Source organism: Gorilla gorilla, chromosome 9, assembly GCF_029281585.2.
Source record: "Gorilla gorilla gorilla isolate KB3781 chromosome 9, NHGRI_mGorGor1-v2.1_pri, whole genome shotgun sequence".
Classification (NCBI taxonomy): domain Eukaryota; kingdom Metazoa; phylum Chordata; class Mammalia; order Primates; family Hominidae; genus Gorilla; species Gorilla gorilla.
The window spans coordinates 41,689,538-41,712,205 of record NC_073233.2 but is presented as its reverse complement, the minus strand read 5'-3'; the positions used below and the strand labels follow the sequence as shown (position 1 = coordinate 41,712,205).

Genomic DNA, 22,668 nt, shown 5'->3' with positions numbered 1-22,668 from the left:
AAGAGATGCTGCATTCTTCTCTAATCTTATAAAATTTCATTTTATTTTTTAATTTTATTTTTTTGAGACAGGGTCTCACTCTGTCGCGCCCAGGCTGGAGTGCAGGGGAGTGATCACTGGTCACTGCAGCCTCAACCTCCAGGGCTCAAGCGATCCTTCCACCTCGGCTTCCCAAAGTGCTGGGATTACAGGCATGAGCCACCACACCTAGCCATTGTTCTCTAATCTTACACGAGGCAGCAAAAGGTACCCCGGTAGAAATTATTATGCTGTGGCTCCTTTTGAACCAAGTCAAAAAAAACAAAAAACAAACAACAACAACAAAAAACACTCATTTGAGAGGTACATTACATCTGAGAGAAATAAACTCTGTTCTCTTCTACACAAACTGCTTTGATTTTCAAGCATAAACCTCAGACTCATTTTGGGCAGAAAGTTACCTTTTGTCAGTATCTGCATCGGGTGAGCTTGGAGGTAAATCTTCACACAGAGCTTAGAACATCCTCGATAACTTCCTTTATAAATGACAGCTTCTTAGACTCATCTTTTAAAAGTTAGTATTTTTCTCATTAAAACAAATGCTGTCTTCTTCCAAACATCGTAGATGGCTGATTCACCATTTCTTAAAAGTCGTTTTAATTGTACAGCATGATACATTTATATGCATTATTTTAAAAGTAAAAGCCTAGCAAAAACCCTACAAAAATATATAAGAATCTCCATTTACACACCTGTCTGCAAAACCCTCATCCATTCCCAGAGGTAATCCTTGCCTATCATTTTTTAACTTTTCTTTCCAGAATTTCTTTCCAAACATTATAAATGTACACATGCATATGCAATTTTCAGCTTCTTAAATACATCTTAGATATTTTTCTGTATCAGTTCATATAGCAATGCATCATTCTTTTTAACAGGTCCGTACACTTTCATTGCATCAAAATATATCAGAATTTATTAAGCACTCCTCTATTGATGACATTTAGGTTATTACTCAGTTTTTTACTTTTATAAACAATTCTGCAAAGAATCGACATCTTTGTGAACATACGTCCACATTTCTCAAGATAGATATTAAGAAAAACATTTTGGGATGTGAAAAGGTATTACATATCTTAAATTTTGATAGAAACTACCAAACTTACCCCCAACACCCAATACCGGTTTGGACTCCCATGTTAAATTTACCTGTCCTTGGCAATCACAGATGTTGTCAACTTTTTAAAGATGTTTTGTCAATTTGATGGCAAAAATTGGTATTTTCACTTACTCTGCCCTGATTGCTAAGGTAGTTGAGAGTGTTTTTTGCATGCTGCTTGTGATGTTCTATACCTTATTAGGTTTTTTTTAAAAAATATTTTTAAATTATACTTTAGGAAGCGGAACATCACACACCTTATTAGGTTTTTAACAGGGTTTTAAACATTTTCGTGAATACGACTATTTCAGAAATGCTTCTTCTCCAGGGTTGCTATGCAGCTGGTAGTTTAAATATGCCTTCATTTATTAGTATTGGTAGGTAGTAAATACTTAAATACTTGTTGGTAAGGTGCCCCAACCCAAGTTCACTTTCCTCAATCTTAAGTCTCGTTACCCCCACTTCTCCCCTCTACCTCTCCGGCCAGGGACCTCCCTAGGAGGCAACAATTAACAGGTTAATATGTAGCACTTCGGGGCGAACCTGAACCTTCCAGAGGCTGCTCTAATGCAGTTCCAGCCTCTATTCAGATAGTTTTGCATATTGATATACCATTTAAAAAATATTTTGACAATTCCCTTCCCCGCTGTCAACCAAATGTACTCAATCTGTGTTTTATGTAAGTTCCTGGCGTCTGGGAGATTCACAGTAACATACTGCTGGTTTGCTCCTTGAACTGGTCACTGCTTTGTTTGTCAATTTCCCAGGATTATGCTTACATAATTTCCTTTTGACCTTAGCCTCCACACCATAATCCCAGGGGGCACACTGGGGGAATAAGATGACCCTTATGTAACTTGTTACATAAGAGTCCAGAGAAGCTGGGTCTCACTTCAGTGTCTGCACAGTTTTCTAAGAAAGTTCATTTAGACAGTTTTCTGTTGTCTCTTTCAATCAATAAATTCTTTAAAAAAGCATTCCCTTTACTTCTGAGATGCCAAAGGGGAGGGGGGAACCAGGCCAATACTGATTGCTTCTTTGTAGCTGGCACTTAACGGAAGTGATTCCATCTAATTTACGCTACAATCTTTTTCCTTTGTATGGACAAGGAAACTGAAGCTCTCAGGGACTAAAGTGAGTGGCTGAGGATCATACAGCTAGAAAGGGTTAGAAGTAGGCTTTAAAGCCAGACACAGGTTCTTCCTACAGAATATGTGTGTGATTCAGAATTGTGCAGGACAGCTCTGTTTCATGTCCTATTCTTCTGAAGTGATAGACATTGTCCACTGACTATACTAAAGCAGATAGGGAGCTCAGATCATTCCACGGACTTCAAGTCCCTCAGAGGCCAGACTGTGGACAGCCCTTTTATCTCTGTGCCAGCGTTGCCCTGCCCTGGCTCCAGCTGTGCCCAGATGGACTAGAGGCCTTTGTGGCCCGTATTTTGGACTCCTTCCTATCACCCTTTGCCCTTTACCTCTGGCTTGGCACTGAATTGGGGCAGACACCAAAGGAACAGGTCTCATGTAACATCTTTTCCTGACATGAGCTGGGTCCCGTTGCTTCTTCTTTCTGCTCAGAAAGTGACACGTGAGCAGAGAGCTCATGTCAGTGTGTCTGCATGGCTGGTATTACAAAGCCTCAAGGAAAAAAGCTTAACAAGAAAGCCTGAGGAAATGGGGTTTTGGTCATTTAAATTTTAGGGTCATTGAGGGATGAAGCCAAGAGGGCTTTGTCATTAAATATATTTTTGATAATTCCCTCTTATTTTTAATCCTAACATTGAAAAAGCAATAAATGCACATAGGAAAACATTTAAACAGAGCTAAGGAGAATACAGTGATCTGTGAGTCACCCTCTCATTTGAGATACCCATTTTCTCAGTTCTCCCTAGAGGCTGCTACTCTCAGCAATATTCTGTGATCTTTCCAGAAATATTACTTGTAATCTCAGTATATACAATTATACATGTATATATTTGTGCTTATCAATCTTCTGTGTGTCCAATATCCATCCCTCCATCCATCCATCTGCCCATCCAGCTTATGCTCAACTCTCATGGTTGAAAATCATTAAAAAATGCTTGAATCCATTCTTTCATTTGATGTGGTGTGTTGAGACCAGTGGACCACTGACAGAGGGTCCTGTGAGTCACCAGGATCCCTATCTGAAACCCAGTCCTCATGATAAGGTCCTCCAGCTGGTAAAGGTGTAACATTGAGCCACACACTAACCAAACATCTCCCTCAGAGATTTTGCTTCCATACCCTGCACTGCATGTTTCCTTCTGGAGTCTGTCCCCTTCAAAGCAGAATATAAGAAGATGCCCTGTGGAATGGATAGTTCCAGTTAGGTTTGATTTTATGAAATCTCTTCTTCAGCAAAATCTGTCCTGACTGACTCCTTGACACGGAAGGGCCCTGACCCACAATCTTGTTCACCGCATTGAGATTCCCTGATTCCATGTTTCTTGCTGAATGACTAAATATCCCAACAGAGGGAGGTCAAGTTTCTCCCCAGCAAAAATTTTTCCCAGTTAAATGGCAAGAATGAAGAGCTGACAAATGGCTATGACATCACTCTTTGTCATAACTTGCCCCAAATTACTGCATGAGAAGCCAGTACTCTACTGGGTCTTGCCATGGGACAGTCATAAGTAGAAAACAAGATGATCCCCCAAAGAATTGCCCTTTAGAGAGCAATTCAAAGACAGGAAAATCACCCATTGGTTGTGTCCCTGCTTCTAGCCAGATCTTCTAGAGAGCTCTAGATGCTGACCCCTTCATCTTGAAAAGCTCAGTGGAGACCTGGGTCCTAGCCTCTGCCACTTACTGGTTATGTGATCTTGATCAGGTGTATCTTAGTGGGTAAAGTAATTGTGTCTATTTCAAAGGACTGTTTTGTTTTAGTTGTAAGTGATGGAAGCCTACCTTAGTCTGACTTAAGTGAGCTAGAGAATATATCAGCTTGTTAACCAAAGAGTCTAGAGATAACTTTAGGTGTATCTGGATCTAGGAGCTAAAATCTTATTATTAGGACTGATTCTCTTTCCATATCTCCTTGTCCTCAAACAAAGGCAGGTCATTCCCTTATAAGCTGCCGGCAGCTCTGGACACATCCTAGCAGCTAAGAGACCTCAGCAAAGAAGAGCTCCTCCTTCCCACTTTTTCTAGCCAAAGTCTTAGGACTATATCTCACTGGACCAACTTGGTCCACATGATCACCCACAAATCTATGTGGTTATGAGGATAGAGTATCCTGATTCACCAGTCCTGAGATGGGCATGGGTCAGTTCCATCCAAACCATAGGGACGGGAGTTAGAAGGGGAATTGCCCTGAGAAGTCGAGAGGATAGAACCAAAAGAGTAGCAAGCAGACACTAGGGAGGCAAAAAACAACAGATTTGCTATCTAGGGTCTAAAAGAAGGGGGTCAACAAGTGTTTTCTGTAAAGGGTCAGATAAATATTTTAGGGTTTATGTTGCGATTACTCAACTCTGCTCTTGGAGTGCAAAAGTAACCATAGACAATAGGTAAACAATAGGCTTCGCTGTATTCCAATAAAACCTTGTTTATAAAAATAGGCTGTTGACTGGATTTGGCCCGTGGCTGTAGTTTGCCAACTCCTGATCTATGCAGATACTACAATCTTCTTGTCCCACATATTCTAGAGACCTCAACAAATAAGATCTGGCACATGCAAAGCACTTAAGAAATGCTAGTTATTATTATATTGTTATTATTTATGCTATACTAAGGATAATAACAATGATAATGTTGATGGTAATTATAATACTAATTAGATAATGAGATATGATGAATTATGAGTCATAAGTCAGCAGTGTATTCCAGGACTGTTTCTAAACTGTTGGTGGAGCTTCCGCTCCACATACTCATAGAGCTGGAAGGCAGGGGAGAGGCATCCAACTCAAACATCTCATTTTATAGATGAGTCTTAGGCTCGGATAAGAGGCAGCACATACACAAGTTCACACAGCAAGCTGGGGCAGTTTTGGAGTTTGCAGCTGTTTCTTCTGCAACCTTAAAGGACTCTACCCTATAGGTAGAGTCTGTTTACACCTACTGGTACACCCATGGTACACCTGTTATACCATGGTACATCTAGTACATTTGAACATGCAGGTGTAGTTAGACAGATATTCCTTGAGTTTTGGATCCATACTGAGTAGTGTGGTGATACTGTTGGTAATATTCCTGAACTGGTGGAAAGACCTGATTTGTGACTAGCATGTGTTATATGACTCATGAGAACTCCCTGCTGCTGAGATGACTCAGATGTCTGTTTTACACAAAGATTACCAAACACCTCTCGCCACGTTTGAAAACAATGAATAGTTACTCACTGCCTTTCTGACTACCCTCTTTGTCACTATTTCTATTCGCTTAGCATGCTGGCAGCCATTTAAACAGCTAGTCTTCTGTTTGGCTGGATGTTGGTAGGAGGAGTCTTCTTTAATCCCCCATCAACATGGATACAGAGAGGCCTGTGGGCACTTTTCTCTGTACTCAGTGTAGACCCATTCATAAAATTCTTCATGATTCTGGCAAAACCCTCCCTGGATTTTGGTTAACCAGCAGCTCTGCAGTAGTTCAGGAGGTGGATATTTTACAACCACAACTCTTTAGCTCTTTTTTTCCCCAAATTTATTTCCAACTTTCATCACTCAGGGTCATTTACATAAATCAATGCAAATAAATATTTTTCTTGAGTTAAAAAATGTTATGGAATCTGCTGGTCCCAAGTACTACAGAGACCTCAGTACACTGAATGGAAAATTTGGGATTTGGTTTACTGTTCTTCTAGGCCAAGGGTCAGAAAACATTTTTCTGTAAAGGGCCAAAGAGTAAATATTTTAGGCTTCATGGGCCATATGGAAAGCCATGAGTTGCTGACCCTGGCTGTGAGTGCTTGTAATTTATAAATATAAAATTGGAGGATGGAGTATTTGAATTGGCTGCCTAGTTACTTGAGCATAGTCCTACAAACTAAAGTCTTGGAGTTGGGCCAATGTAGGTTTAGCTATGTGATTCTGATGCTTACTAGGTCATTTTAGGCACATCGGTGTCCTTAGTTCCTTGTCTATAAAATGAGGATAATAATAGCACTCTATCTGTTTGTTCCTTCCTCCTACTTGCTTATAGAATTGTTGTTGTGAGGATCAAACAAAGGAAACCACTTATCTCGGAGCTAGTATGTTCCATAAATGTTGAGAGTATAATCAGTACTGTTAATAATATCAAAGCCCATTGGGTGAAAGCAAGTATTCAAGAGCAAACAATTAATGAGCTGATTGGGTCACCTTCAAAGGGGTCTAGATAGAGATCATCAAGAAACCTTTTTTCCTTCTCTTTTTAATTTTAATTTTAATTAAAATTTTTAATTTTAATTTTAGTTGTGGGGTACATGTGCAGGATGTGCAGGTTTGTTACATAGGTAAACCTGTGCCATAGCGGTTTGTTGCACTTATCAACCCATCACCTAAGTATTAAGCCCAGCATGCATTAGCTATTTTTCCTAATGCTCTACCCCCACCCACCCCACCCCCTGAGAGGCCCAGTGTGTGTTTTTCCCCTCCCTGTGTCCATGTGTTCTCATTGTTCAGCTCCTGCTTGTAAGTGAAAACATGTGGTGTTTGGTTTTCTGTTCCTGCATTAGTTTGATGAGGATAATGGCTTCCAGCTCAATTCATGTCCCTCTGAAGCAGATGATCTTATTCCTTTTTATGGCTGCATAGTATTCCATGGTGTATTTGTACCATATAAGAAACCTTTTTTCAGCATCTTCTGTGGGAGGATGTCTGAAGAGACTGGATCAGATTTTTAACAACATTTTTTAATTTAATTTTTTAAAAAATTTATTTACTTAATTTTTTTGAGACTGGCTTATGAGACTACCTAATTTTTGTTTTTGGTAGAGACACGGTTTCACCATGTTGCTCAGGTTGGTCTTGAACTCCTGGCCTCAAGTGATCCACCTGCCTTGGCCTCCCAAAGTGCTGGGATTGTAGATATGAGCCACTGACTTGGGTGAGACTGGATCAGATTTTGCTTGGCATTGTTGTGAGGACCCTGGTAGTAACTCATGATAGACTGTCTTCCTTTCTCCAAAAAATGAAGCCTCACATTATTCAAAGGAAAATCTCAAATTAAAAATCCTTTCCTGAGCATTTCCTTCAGCTATAGAGTTCAGCTAAATGGCATGCCCAGGGTCCGGATCATCAACACAGTCTGAGGTGATGAGTGATTACAGGCCAGAGGAGTACTGGGACCTCTGCTAATTTGTTCCCAGTGACTTCATCACAGCTGCCCTTGGTTGTGCAACTGCGGTTGCTATGGCTGAAGTTTGAAAGAACTTGGCCTGAAGTTGCCTATATGGCCAATATCTTGGGGGAAATATAGCTTTCAATAGATAGGTTTTATGGGTATTTGTGAAGAATTAGCAGCTATGAGGTTGAGGTTGGATATGTTGATGAGACTGGAGGAGAAGTTTGCTTGAGAGTGGCAAAATAAAACAATATACAACAATACACACACTTCCCCCCCAATCAATGCATACACTCTTAACTACTTTGGACAATTGAAGGTTATGTCTATGATGCTGTAAATAAAGAAATATTGAAGAATGTTATTCTCATCTTAAAGTATCAGGTTCTTTCAGCTGCCATATTATAATGAAAAGGGGTTGGGTTTGGATGAAGACAGACCAAGGTGTGATTCCCAGCTGTCTACTCCTAGCTACCTGACAATGGAAAAGTTACTTAACTTTGCTTTCTCATCTGTAAAATGACTAACAGTCACTTCTCATATTGTACAAAACGTCTGTCTTAAGGGATGTTGCAAAACAAAACAAAACAAAACTGCTCTCCAGCCGGACTCTACAAGCTGTGAGTCCAACTCACCAAATTTTCACATCCTGCCCCCCAAAGTAGACTGGTAAAGAAAAGGCTGAAGTCATGTCTCAGCATTTGAGCACATACTGAGTCATTGCTCTGGAGAGTTCTAATCTTGGGGCTACTGATAATAAGGGGCCATGCAGAGAAGATAGTGAAGCCCTCCTCCACCCGCTGTAACCTGCTAGTCAGTCATCAATGATTCTTAAAGCACTGCCTCTGCCTGCTCTCAGGAAGGTGAGATGACACATCACTTGCTTTTGTTTTCACACCTGTCCCCTGGGAACCTTTGCTCAAAGTTGTAAATTATGTGACATCTTTAGTAACAACAACATGACTCGCTCTGTTAAATCACTCCCTACCTGCTTGTAGCCTGGTGCATAAATTTTCATTCCTCTTTTGAAGATTTTACTTAAGCTTATGAAGAAAGCTCCCATCTGTACAATGATGGAACCAAAAGGGACAGGGGCTGCTAACTTAACGAGAGCCAGGCAGGTATGCACATGAAATCAGGAAACAGTTTACTTTCCTCTTAACACTCTTTTCAGAAAGACAGCAATGGAAGCCTGATGATAAATAGTAATTGACACTTCGCATTGGTGTCAAGGAGACAATAAGGGATGGTGGGGACTGTGGCAGACTGGAAAATCCATGCCTATCTAAGGGACAATCACTTCTTAGTTCTATCTGATTGTTGCCACTCAGGGATCTAGGTTTCATAATTATAAGTGGACAAAACCCTTTATTAACTTTCAATAATAATACTGAAACAAAGTGCATTGAAGTTTACTTAAGAAAAACTTAAATGAGCATTGGCTTGCACCTGTAATCCCAGCACTTTTGGAGGCCAAGGCAGGTAGATTACTTGAGACCAGGAGTTCAACATCAGCCTGGCCAACATGGCAAAACCCCGTCTCTACTAAAAATACAAAAAAAAAAAAAAAAATTAGCTGGCATGGTGGTGCATGCCTGTCATCCCAGCTACTCGGGAGGCTGAGGCATGAGAATTGCTTGAACCTGGGAGGCAGAGGTTATAGTGAGCTGAGATCGTGCCTCTGCACTCCAGCTTGGGCAACAGAGCAAGACACTGTCTCAAGGGGAAAAAAAAAGAGAAAGAAAAACTTAAATGATTAACAATATCTTACTATAAATTAAAGGGTTTTAGAATAAATTTCCAACTCTTTATCATTAACATTGTTAAAGTTACTGCTTATTTAGCTTAGCAATAAAGAAAAGGAATCCTTATCTTAAGGTGAATAAATTCTGTGACAACTGTTAATTTTGGTATAACAATATAGGTAAAAGTTATGTTTTCTTTTTGTTTCTGTTTATGGTTTTTGCTTTTTTTTTTTTTCCTGAGGCAGAGTCTCATTCTGTCACCCAGGCTGGAGTGCAGTGGTGCCATCTCAGCTCACTGCTGCCTCCGCCTCCCAGGTTCAAGTGATTCTCCTGCCTCAGCCTCCCCAGTAGCTGGGATTACAGGCATGCCCCACCACACCTGGCTAATTTTTGTATTTTTTTTAGTAGAGATGGGGTTTCACCATTTTGGCAAGGCTGGTCTCGAACTCCTGACCTCAGATGATCCACCCACCTTGGCCTCCCAAAGTGCTGGGATTACAGGTGTGAGCCAATGTGCCCCCTCACTGCACCCTGCCAAAGGTTATGTTTTTTGAGTAGCTGCGAAAGAGACCTGTTCGGAGAGTGAATACTTGATCAGCTGTGTGCGGATGGGGAATGAGACCACTCCAGGGAGCCAACCTGAGAAACAGTTGGCAGTTGTTTGAAGATCCATCAGGTTTAGCTCAGTGGGCTAAGGAAGTTAAGAGCGAGAACTGAAGTAAAAGAGAAGGAGGAGAGACACTCTGAAGAGTATGGGGAGGAAGAACAAATTTGCTTATAATGAAATTGTATTGCATGTTCTCTAGGTAGTGTGTGCTGCAGACTTCTTCCCTTTCTCCCCATAAAATACAATAACAATTTCTCCCCTAATGAATTGTGGAGTCGAATCTGCTCTCAGATAAAGGACAAGGGGCTGAGTGTGTGCTCAGGGCAGATGGGGAGAGGGAGGATGGAGGAAGAAAGCATGATTGTCCATGGCAAAAAAACCCTGCCATTTCTGTGTTAACTCAAAGCCCTAGAATATATTTGAGTCCAGAGATCTCATCTGGACTTATCTGTAAGTCTTATTTGACCCCTCTCTCTTAGTTTTGTCATATACGAAATTCAATCTACCAGTTTTTGCTGAACACCTATTAGGTGCCTGCCATTGTACATGTCATTATATAGAGGATTCAAATAAAAACAGGACATGTTCCTTGCTTTGATGTCATAATTTAAGAGTCAACCTGATAAGTCACTCAGGGAGAAACTATCCTCAGCATAAATTTGAGACTTTACGAGTTGAGCAGGAACAAGCCTTTCTTCCAAGGCACTTGGGATGAAGGCTTTTCACCTCAGTTGCCAAGGAATTAAGTGGTGTTGATGACCCGGTAGCCAACATACCACATCATTACCACTTCCAGGCTGTTGAGGAGACGTGGTGCTGCTCGAATGACTTCAGGAAGTGCATAAAAATTCAAGTCATGATCACTTGTGGTAATTAGAAGCCCTAGTTGCTTTTGGCAAGGTCACTAAACATTAGTTGGAGCTTCTGGTGGACTTCAGGTTTCCTGATCCTTTCCTTGTGCTTTGTTTAGGCTTCTGTCCAAAGCCATCTCCATGGGAGATGCTTAAGCTGATAAGGTCCTGCCACTCGCTGTCAGAGGCACCTCCCAGTCCCTGTAGACTTTGGTCCCCTTAGTACCTCCAAATCACTAGTCTCTCAAAAATTCTTATTAAACACCTAACATGGACAGGGCCCAGGGATAGATGTATGGCCCTTCCTTCACAGAGTCTAAGGCCTAGTGGGAGAGGCAAACCATATGAATGTGATGAATTGTGCAACGTTAAGATCTCAGAGGCATGAAAAGTAGATTGGGGGCTCAGGAAAAGATTATTCAAAGAGACAACATCAAAGAGTCACTTAAGATTTCAGGTTCGAATGTGCAAAGTAAAATATTCCCCAAACACCACGAACTGCATCTGTGTATGCAAAAGGTGGGAAGAGAATGGATCGTGCAAGAGGATGTATTGCACTTGTGGACTGTGCCATATCAGCACAAAGCTCTGTGAACCAGTCTGTCTCCACAAGCTACCAGAGTGAGAAATATACATTCTTCTCTTAAGAAGAAATTCTCCTGGTGAGAACGTTACCCTTCAGGGGTGACTGGATGGCTCAGTTTATCACTTGTAAATTTAGCAGATCAAACTAGTTGAGAAGCAATTGGGCAGTCAGTAAGCTGACTGGACTGCTGGGATCAACAGGGACTGGATGTTTAGTTCACTTTCAATAGCCACAAATTTAGCAGCTCATTAGAAGGAACCAAAGTAAAGAACTGCACAAGTCCTCTGGGAGGCCTTGAAAGGCTTCCGTGGGCAATGGAAGCCATTTAGAGGCATGGTGTTGCTGAGCCTTTTAAACACGTGATTGGCTAAAGAGAGAAAGATGTTACTTTGGTCTGCATTTCTCTAGGGCAGGAAGAAGTGAGGAAGGGAGGAGCAGAACACTTCAGCCTACATCTCAGGAAGGGAGGCTGAGAAGCAGTGTCTGGTTGAGCATGCTGCTTCTCTGAGCAGATTTCTAGAAGCAGCAGAGGTGTGGGTGTGGACAGGAAACTCTCTATGTCTATCACCTTCTGCTGAGGCTTTTTGTAAACAACAAATGAGATAGTGTAGAAAATACTTAGCATAAGGTCTGGTACTACATTAGTTTCCCATTGTTGCAGTAACAAATGATCACAAATCAAGAGGCTTAAGACAAGACAACTTATTATCATATAGTTCTGGAGGCCAGAAGTCTGAGTTGGGTCTCACTGGGCTAAAATCAAGGTGTCAGCAGGGCTGCATTCCTTTCTGGAGGCTCGGAGGAGGAGCCTGTTTCCTTGCCTTTGCCAGTTTCTAGAAGCTTCTCACATGCCTTGGCTCCTGGCCCTTTCCTTTATCTTTAAAGCCAGCAACATTGGGCTGTGTCTTTGTCATGCTGCCATCCTCCAGTTCTTTCTTTTCTGCCTCCCTTTTTCACGCATAAGAACCCCTGTGATTCCACTGGTCCCACCTGGAGAATTCAGGCGTATCTCCCTATCTTGAGGTCAGCTGATTAGCAACCTTCTTTGCACCTGCAGCCTTAGAGCCCCTTTGCCATGTAATCTGACACATCCACAGGTTCTGGGGATTAGGACATGGACATTTGTTGGGGCATTACTCTACCTATCACTGGTACAGAATAAAAAGTCAATAAATGGTTTTATTCATTACCAGTACTCCCTACCACCTTCTTTCTCTACTGTGAAATTACCTGTGCCCTTCAGTTTTTCAAAGGCGGGGCAGAAGCCTCAGCTCTGGTAGAATCTGACATGCTGGAGGCTGAAAGTGAGAAAGGCAGTCTTTGATGGGCTTAGGGGAGTGGGGAAGTGACCAGCCCTTACCTGGAAGGTTGTGTGCAGGTCTGGGAGGCACAGGCAAGTAAGTAGCTTGAGGTGCTTTAACCAGGATAGTGACAAACTTGGAGAAGAGAAAACCCTGAGCAGAAACTTCATATGCCTCAAAGGTTGGTAGGTGGAGAAGGGATTCAGCTTCATTTTCTATAAGTGTCGTGATTAAGTGTGTGCACCTTGTTCAGGCCAAGCTGGGTTGCCATCCCAGGTCATCTACTCACCAACTGCCTGACTTGGAGCAAATGTGCTCCTCTCTCTGACCTCCAGTTTTTCATCTATAAAGAAGGACTAATAATAGTAGCTATCTTGTGAGAGTGTTGTGGGGAGTCAATGATATAACACATGTAAAGCATCCAGTACATTGTCTGATGGTAACTGTTATTATTAGGTAGCTCCACAGGATAGAAAAATAACCTGTGGGTAAAAGCTGCAGGGAAACAGATATAGGCTCACCATAAAGGAAGGGCTTCTTAATAGTCAAAGCTATCCAACGGCGGGATGGTTAGAGTAGAAGTGATAAGCTGTCCTGCACTGCAACTGTTCAGGCATTGACCAGACATTGGTATGTGGATTAGCTGCAACGGTGTCATCTGGGTGCTTTTGCAAAAGCCCAGAGGTCTAGGCCCCATCCAGATGTGATGAATTGGAATATTCAGGGATGGGGCTTGGAGATCTGTTTTGTGCTTTGTTTTGTTTGTTTTTATTTAATATGCTGTTTTTTAAAGAGTAGTTTTAGTTTTACAGGAAAATTGAGTGGAAAGTACAGAGAGTTCCCATATACCCCTGCTCACATTCAGGTGCAGCCTCCCCAACTGTCAACATCACCCACCAGAGTGGTACATTTATCACAAATGATGAACTTACATTGATACCTCATTATCATGCAGAGTGCTTAGTTTACATTAGGGTTGGCTCTTGGTGTTGTACATTCATGGGTTTGGACAAATGTATGATGATGTGTATTTACCATTATAGTAACATACAAAGTATTTTCATTGCCTTAAAAAATCCTCCGTGCTTCACCTATTCAGCACCATGCCCCTCCACAGTTTTGCCTTTTCCAGAATGTCATATAGTTGTAATCATACAGTATGTAGCCTTTTCAAATTGGCTTCTCCCACTTAGTAATATGCGTTTATTTTTCCTCCATGTCTTTTTTTGGATAGATAGTTCATTTCTTTTCAGTGCTGAATAATATTGCATTGTCTGCATGTACCATGGTTTATCCATTTGCCCACTGAAGGATGTCTAGGTTGCTTCCAAGTTTTGCGAATTATAAATAAAGCTGCTATAAATATCCCCGTGCAGTGTTTTGTGTGGACATAAGTTTTGGAGATCTGTATTTTTAACAAGTGATCCAGAGACAGAGTTGGGGCCGCTAGACCAGATAATCATTTGTCCAGAGGCTGAGAGGGGACAGGAAGCCTCTCTAGTCCAGAAATTCTAGGGTTCCATGACTGTTGTATGTAGCTCTTGGATCAGGCTCTGGTTTGGACTAGGTGTTAACTTTCTTCTCTCTGGGATCCTTCCCATCCCCCAACAGCAAAATCACTCTTTTGGCCAAATGTTCAGTGTCAATGTCTATTGCTAGCATGAAATTGCCTAATATAAAGAGCAAGTTTTCTCAGGCTGGAGGGAGAGTGGGCTGACCAGTTTTTCCAAGTCCAGGACTGACAGGGATCAAATCCTAGCTCTACCATCCATTACATTTGTGACATTGAGCAAGTAACTTAACCATTCAATGACTTCATTTTTCCTTCAGTAAAAGTTGCTGATAGTAGTACCTATCTCCTGAGGTTATTGTGAGAAATCAATAAGTTCATATATAAGAAGACTTAGAAAAATACCTGGTATGAAGTTAGTTTTGAGTAAATGTTAGCTGCTGTCATCATTATTGTCACCATCATTATTCTTATTATTACCAGTTACCAGACATTAGGGTCCCTCTGATGGGAGAGTCCTTCCTGGTGAAGAACCAGAGTTGGAGTGAACACTTGAGGTTATTTCACAGCAGCAAGTGCTGGCTGAGTCAGTGGGAATAGGATGGTTCCTGTGTGCCCTCGTTGCCTGAAGGGAGGAGTCAGTTGAATGGATGCCATTTTCTTATGATGGTACATCTGGGGCCATGGCACCAGCAGCATGGATTGTCCAAGACAGACAACAAGGCCATAGCTCCCCAGAGCTCACTTTGCCTTTTCTCTCATTTAGCAGCACTTCCTCTCTCTATCTTCCCTCTCCATGTGCTAGAATGCAAGTCTCATAAGTAGCTACCTAGTGCCTTGGTGTAGATGGTAGTTCTAACATGTCCATTGCTCTGCAAATACCCCTAGAAAGAGTATACCCATAAAACACTGGACTCAAAGGCAAAGGACAGCACAGGTTTAACTTTGCTGCAGAACCACAGCACAGGTTTAACTCTGCTGCTTCCAAGCATCATGAGCTTGGGCAAGTTTCAGAATCTTCTGGAGCTTCTGTCTTTTCATTTCTAAGATAGAATAATCCTTCCCTCTCAGGGATGTCATTAACTCTTGATGAATGCAAAAATGCTTTTTAAATGACACAAATGTTATTATTAGCTTATTTGTTAGAAAGTTAAACTGATGAAATGTTGGTTATTGTTTACGATTAAAAGATGAGCACAAGGAGAAGAGCCTGCTTGGGTTCCTGTTATGGAAGACAAGAAAGGAAATGTATGAGAGTTCTTTGCTGTTATGGGCATGGAAGAGTAGAAGGAAGATGAAGGCCACAAACTTCTTCTTTGGCCAGTGAGGTCACTCTGTTATAACCTGGACTACCTTAAGGCCCTGCTGTTTTGCCTCATCTGAAGGAGATGTTTACATGTTCCCAAAGTATAAGGTGTTCTTTGGGCAAAATTAGTACCTGTTCTTTTGCTGGGAAATCCACCAGTATGGGAATCAGCCATTTAGGGCCAAAGATAGATATATTATATGTATTTACTTCTAACACCATAATTTAATTTGCCTATTTTTCAACTTTAGCTCAAGTTTAGCACTCACACAAAAAAGCACACAAATCTTACATGAATGGTGTGATTAATTTCCATAAACTGCACACTCATGTGAAATGAGCATCTGGATTAAAAAGGAAAAAAAAGGAGAATAAAATTGCTAGCATTCAAGAAATGCTGTGGAGGCCTCAGAATTTCAAACACGGTTGAGTTCAAGACTGATCCTGGCAATGGTATGTAGTTGGCAAAGTTTACGTCATTTATATTTTGACATCTCCTTTTGTCTGGCTTCCAGATATGGTTCTGTCCAGGACCTATATTAAGGGGTTCCTCCAGACAATTCTATTTTGGGGGATGGATTGAGAATCTCCTTTACACTAAGGTGTCAGTGAATGGGTTGCTTTTTCCAAGAGTTTCTGGCTTAAATCTGGGTCCTTGGGTGGAATCCAAAGGGATAGTTCTCTCAAGGAGGAAATTTGGGTCTCTGGGAGCCAGAAGTGGGTGACTTTGAAGGTCTCCAGGGAACCTTTGAGGAAGCTCTTAAACATCATCTCACAAAAGAATTGTGTGGTGTTTTGAATGCCTGCCATGGTAAATCTTGCAATTTGCAAGGTCATGGTAGTGACTTGCCTTCTTGCTTGGGATTGATGCTACATTGCCTGGTTGGCTGCTCAGTCTGGAAGGAAGAAAAAGGAGACAGACTGCACTGAAGAAAAGCAATTGTAAAGTGTGATAAAAAGACCCAGTCCTGGCTAAGGTATACAGCACCTCACCCAGTTTCTGCCTAGTGCCTGAAGGTGCTGCAGCTAATTAAACCACTTCTTAGTCAACATCCCAGTCACTCCCATCTGGGAGACTGATTGGAAAGGCTCAGTTTGAGAAACTTCAGAGGCTAGAAGAACCTCCCAGGCCTGAGGGCCAAATCCTGAGCTCTTTTAACCTCAAGCTCAGGGTTCCAGTGGCTCTTGGAAGGGGAATGAGTACTCATGCTTTCTAGCAGAAGGACCACATTTTGGAGGGTCCAATTTAGAGATGTTGATGCTTGGTAGTTGGGTCCTAAGATATCCTTCACGGACAAGTGCATCTTCCCAGGTCCTCATCAGTTTCCCCAAAGGCCTTGTTGGGTGAACCTAGAGTGGTTCCTCATTCCATCTTCCCTCAAGAGTGCTGGGAGTATTGAGGCCACCATCCTTGGTTAGGGCAGCTGGATCACAACCACCAGCAGAAAAGAACCAGACCTGCTGTGATGCTGCCCGTTTCTGCTACACACTGGTTTTCCCAATGCAGGTGTTCCCTCCTTTTTTTTTTTTTTTTTTTTTTTGAGGTAGAATTTCACCCTTGTTGCCCAGGCTGGAGTGCAATGGTGTGATCCTGGCTCACTGCAACCTCCACCTCCTGGGTTCAAGTGATTCTTCTGCCTCAGCCTCCCGAGTAGCTGGGATTACAGGCACCTGCCACCACACCCAGCTAATTTTTTGTATTTTTAGTAGAGACAGGGTTTCACTATGTTGGCCAGGCTGGTCTGAAACTCCTGACCTCAGGCGATCTACCCGCCTCAGCCTCCCAAAGTGCTGGGATTACAGGCATGAACCACTGCACCCGGCCCGCCTGCTTTTTACAGGACGTGACTTTCCCACTTGAAACCATTTCTGATCTTCCTTCTCTCATTTCTCTCTTCTTCTCAGATTTTTTAGCCTTCTGGACCACTACCTCTTGTAATGGAGTGTCACAAAGAACCTGTGACAAGAACATATTTTAACCTAATCATCCATTCATTCATTCCTTCAGGCAACATAAACTAATTGAGCATCTACTATGTGCCAGGAAGATGCTAGGCATGGTGGAGACAGAGACAAATAAGACACAGTTTGTCCTCAAAGTGTTTATGTTCTAGTGGGGAAAACATACAAGTAAACTGTGAAAAATGCCTTGAGAGCACAGGCGACATGGTAAACTGCATCTACAAAGCAAACCTGGGAGTCATCAAAGGCTTTGTGAGGGAAGTCATTCCTGAGTTATTTGGAAGGAATAAAAGTCGGTCTAAGAAGGCTGGGTTGGAGGGTGGGTGGAGGATGTTTTAGCTAGCAGAGATGGTTTGCTTCAAGGCAAGCTAGCTTATTCATCTGGAAAGGGGCCAAGTTGCCCCTGGCTCAAAACCCAGAGTGCATGCCACGTGAATCTTCCTCAGCTTGTTGATGTGTGAAGTTATCAAATGTATTTTCATGTTGTTCCATGAACCAGAGGTGGGTAGCCATTACTTCAGAATTGACAGGCCTTTGGGGACTGGGCTGGCCAATATGTTCCTGGGCCATGGCATAATCTTTATTTTTAGAAGAGGTTCCCAATTTGAGATGATCAAACACCCCACCCCAGTCTCTCATTGGGCCCTGGAGGCTCATTGTTACTTGGTGTCTTATTTCTGTTTGGGGTGGTGAGTCTATCTGGAAATAAGCAAATTTGTTGGGTCAAAGCTGGCTAAGTCTCTGCCTGGGGAAGGATTTCACAGAAGTCCAGAGGCCATATCCTTAAGGTTGTACTCCTGATGTCTTTTGAGAGGTTATCCAGTCATTCCATCATAGGGAGGCTGATGGCAGTGGGACCTTCCCAGGCCCCCACCCACTCTGGACCCTCTGGGACTTTCTGTTTGTAAAAAGCACCAGCACCAATGTATTGGCAAGGAGATTTACTAAAACTCAACAGTGAGTAAACTCTCTTACTGGTCAGTTTGCATCATATGAGGGATTTCAGACAAAGAAAGGATATTAAAATTGAGTATCTACTATATATCAGATACTATATCAGTGCTTTCATAGATATTATCTCACTGGAGCTCTGTAATGACCCAGTGAGTTGCATGGTTTGTCCAAACGACTAAATGTCCTGTCTCAGCCACTGCCAGAAAAGAGACATTTTAACCAAGAATCAATGGCCATGTAATTATGTGATTGCATTCCACCAACTTGCCTTCTGACAGTTACTCATCAGAGCTGGTGTTTTAACATCTGTTTCTGAGCCAAACAAATACAACTTTTATTGATCCCTTGAAAACTTTGTCTCCTGCTACTTCGTCTTTGCAGCTTGTGTGTAGACACCTGAAGGCTCCACTGGCTGTATACCTGCCATTCATGGCATTAGCTGACTTGGGCCACTGTGCTTAGGAAGCAATATGGAAGAAAAGCTCTTCTCCTTCGATTTCTCATCTTGTCTTTTCTGAGTGCCACCTCACCAGTTCCACAGAAGTTGACCGTGCCTGATGTAGGTGGTCTCTCAATGACTTAGCGGTAAGTTTAGCACTTTGCTGGTCCCAATGCCAGTTTACCTGTTTGACTATGTTCCCAAGGCATTGACCTGCCCATGTTAGAAATCTAGACCTGAGAATGGGTGAAGGATGGATGAGGAATTAGAAGATGCTCACGTCTGAATTGTGTACTGAATTTCATCCCAACCCAGCTTTATTGGCCCTAGAAAAACATGCTTCCATAACAGATAGGAAAGGTTAAAAGGAACACAAAAACATCAAGAAACGGTTGTTGTTATGGTTGCCGTTGGTTTGTCTCTCATCTCTGCCTTTCCCTGTGAGGGTTGTGGTATAGCTACTGAGCTGTCTCATGGAGAATGAAATGACTTGTCTTCATGGTCAGCTCTAAGCTTATTCCATCGTGGGTACCTAGAATGGAATCCACATCTCTAGAACTGAATGCTATTACTATCCTTTTCCCTACCTGGAGAATTAGAGAATCACAGAATTTTAAATGTTAAAGAATTTCCAATTCAACCCTCTTATTTTATAGATTAAGAGAATGGGACCTAAAAAATAAAAATGGGCCAAAATTGATACTTAAACCTTATTGATATCTTACATTAAGAACGTGTTTTTACCATTTCATAGCAGTTTACCCTACTGTCTGTTGATCACAGAAGATAACGTTATATCCATTTTATCCTCATACTTTTCCCCTGACACACCCATCTAGCAGCAGTCCTGGAATTAGAACACAGACTTCCTGACTTCCAGTCCTATCCTGGCCCAATACCATCATGATTCAGGATAGCTATAAACTGTATTCTTTAACCAGCCCCTCGAATGGACTGGAAGAAGCTATATAAAAGAGGTTTGTGAAGTCTGGAGTGCCTCACCAGCAGGACCAGAAAGTAATTCTGTGATTTAGCAAATGAACACTGTGAAGACACAATGAATAGAAGAAGGGACTGAAGGAGACTTTGGAGGCTGTCACCCTTTAAGTTTCATTTGCAGGATCTGTGACAACACGGTATCTGTCAGAGAGAGACTGACATCTTGGTTGGTGAACATCTTTGACACAGTTAAGGCAGGTCTTACAGGATCTAGGAAGGGTGGAGGGATTTGCAGGCTGTTGGAAATGCCAGAAAGTCTTAGAGTTTCAGGCCCTTTTAAAGCAGGGTTGGCATTCTTCAAGGAGCTGGGGGAAACGCTGGATGTGGGACAATCAAAGCTGAAATCTCTGCCTCCTGGTTCTTGGTGCTCGAGCTGATGCAACAGGTATTTCCAGCATTCTTATCCAAATACAACAACTGTCTTAGGGGAGAGGCCCTGCAGTGAGCACTGTTTTTGTTCTTGATTCTAGGGTGACCTAGTGTCTTCCAGTAGGGCAATCTCTGGACATCTTTATCTCCCCATTACCTCTCCAGATCCTGAAGCCTGGGGCCAGGGAGGAGAGGTTAGATGTCAGCAGTGGAAGGACAGGTGGGTGAAGCCCATTGCAAACCTCACATCCTCCAGGAGAAACACACCAGTTGCTTTTAGGCTCCCTGGGGAGTGTTCTGTTGCCACCTCATCAAATCAGTGAAGGTGGAAAAAAGAGTTTGGTGCCAGCTAAGGTGACACTGAAGTGTGCAGCAGGAAATCTGAATCCAACACCGCATCTAATGAGCCTATTATTACAGGCTATTGGCAAAGCAAGGGAAATCGAATGCTAATGAAAAGCAGGTTCTGAGAATAGTTTAAAACTTAGCGTTAGCCCCATTACATGTTCCCTTCTGAGTCACAGAGGATGATTTGCACGATAAGCTGAGCTTGCCTTGAAACAGGACTCACGTGGATTTGCATGAGAAAGAACTGGGCAGAGATTGCAAAATTAACAGCTGTTTGAATAATTCAATGGAGAGGCTAAGACTGAAGGAAATTATGGGCTCATTGTTAAAAGTTTTTAATTATCCCAACAGCTGTCCCATCACATGGCCTTACTTTGTTAGGCGGTGGAGGCCATTTGAGAGATCAGCATGAGTTGGCGCACTGGAACTTCCAACATTAAGGCATTGCATTGCTAATATTCCTCAATTTAGGAGGCACTCAAGCAGAAACACAGATGGTGGGCAGTGTCAGAGAGCATTAGCCTCGAGGGATTTGGTGGACCCAAATCCAACCTGGGTTTTATTGCTTTGTTCTGTGTGCACAGCCACAGGACATAGGAAGGGAATATTAGTAAAGGGGTAAGTGTGCACACTGGACATGACTTACTGTGTATCTGGTGGACTTCCCAGACCAGATTTGGCACTTTCTGCTCATTGCCATGGGAGCAAACCTGCTGGCTGTTGTGACCTTACGCTTTCCACCTGTATCCAACTCACCTCTTCCTGGTAACCATATCTGTTAGGGGGCACTGAAATAGTCATTTAAACCCTCATAATATTCACGATGGTGACAGGGCCCAGCATTACTTACTACATATTCACTTGAATCCATGTAAAAATCAACATGTGGATCCCAGAGTGTGCATCTGGGTGGGAGCTTTAGGATCTTGGTAGTAAGACAGATTTCCAAATTGTGTATGTTCCATTTATTTGCTAAGCTCTAGACAAATTGCATAAAATACTTGAGGAAACCCCTCATTTCTTCTAGGTTTCTATTCAAATGTCCCTTCATCACAGACGCCTTCCCTGGACACTTGATACAAAATCATGCTGCCTCCCCACACACTGCTATCCTTCTCCTCCACCCTTGATATGGTTTGGCTGTGTTACCACCCAAATCTCATCTTGAACTGTAGCTCCCATAATCCCCATGTGTCGTGGAAGGGACCCCGTGGGAGATAACTGAATCATGGGGGCAGTTACCCTCATGCTGTTTTTGTGATAGTGAGTGAGTTATCACAATATCTGGTGGTTTTATAAGGGGTTTTTCCCCCTTTTGCTTGGCGCTTCTCCTTGCTGCCACCATGTGAAGAAGGACACGTTTTCTTCCCCTTCCACCATGATTTGATTGTAAGTTTCCTGAGGCTTCCCAAGCCATGCTGAGCTGTGAGTCAAACCTCTTTCCTCTGTAAATTTCACAGTCTCGGGTATGTCTTTATTAGCAGAGTGAGAATGGACTAATACAGCCCCCCTCTGAGCACTTCTCACTACTTAAAATGTGTTTATCCATGCATTTGTTCTCTCACTAAAGTGCACACTCCATGATATCAAGGGCTCTGTCTTTTTGTTTATTGCAACATCTTTAACATCAACAACAGTATGGTGCCTGTAATATGGGCCCACTAGAAATTTGTGGAATAAATGCAAGAATGGTCAAAATCTGACTGAAGTGGCATGCTGCCAGTCTGTCTGCAGAAGGGCCTTATTCCCAGGGGCAAGCAAGGGGCCCTTTTAGAGCTGCTTTTCAATTCTCAATTTCTCTTGGCAAACATTGATTAAGCACTCAGGACTAGGTGTTAAAGATCACAATCTTGCCCTCCTGGGGCTCATAGACTGGTGGAGAATGTAGGCATTTAAATTAAATCCATTCTTCAAGAGCTGACTCAGGTCTCGGCCCCTTCTGGGACCCCTTCTTGAACATCCCTTCTTCTTCCCTGAACCTGGGTTAGGCATTGTTCTTATGATTTCCCATAGACTCCTTTGCAAGCTTGCTCATGGCCTGTACATAAAGCAGACAATTACAGTACAATGTGCTTTATGTTTCCTCTCTGAGTAAAGGCTCTTTAAGAGTAAAGACTGTACCATACCCATTACTGAGTATAGTGTCTGATACATAGAGAACACTCAATAAATATAAGTTATACCTGTTATTGTCACTGTTACCAGGTGTGTTTGCAATCAGCATTTATATAGCTGTTTGTGTGAACACATTTTTTAAAACTTATATCTT

At 42.3% G+C, this 22,668-nt stretch overlaps 1 protein-coding gene across 5 annotated transcripts in view; it reads left to right on the top strand.

Annotated features, from left to right (window-relative positions):
• SLC1A2 (solute carrier family 1 member 2) overlaps positions 1–22,668 on the top strand; it is a 168,252-nt gene that overhangs the window by 76,868 nt on the left and 68,716 nt on the right. The window contains exon 1 of one of the 5 annotated variants that reach the window (XM_055355535.2): positions 18,806–18,829. The exons of the other annotated variants lie outside the window; for them this stretch is intronic. The gene's annotated coding sequence lies outside the window, so the exon portion shown is untranslated. Of the gene's footprint in view, positions 1–18,805; positions 18,830–22,668 lie in introns of those variants that run through there. 5 annotated transcript variants of the gene reach the window in all.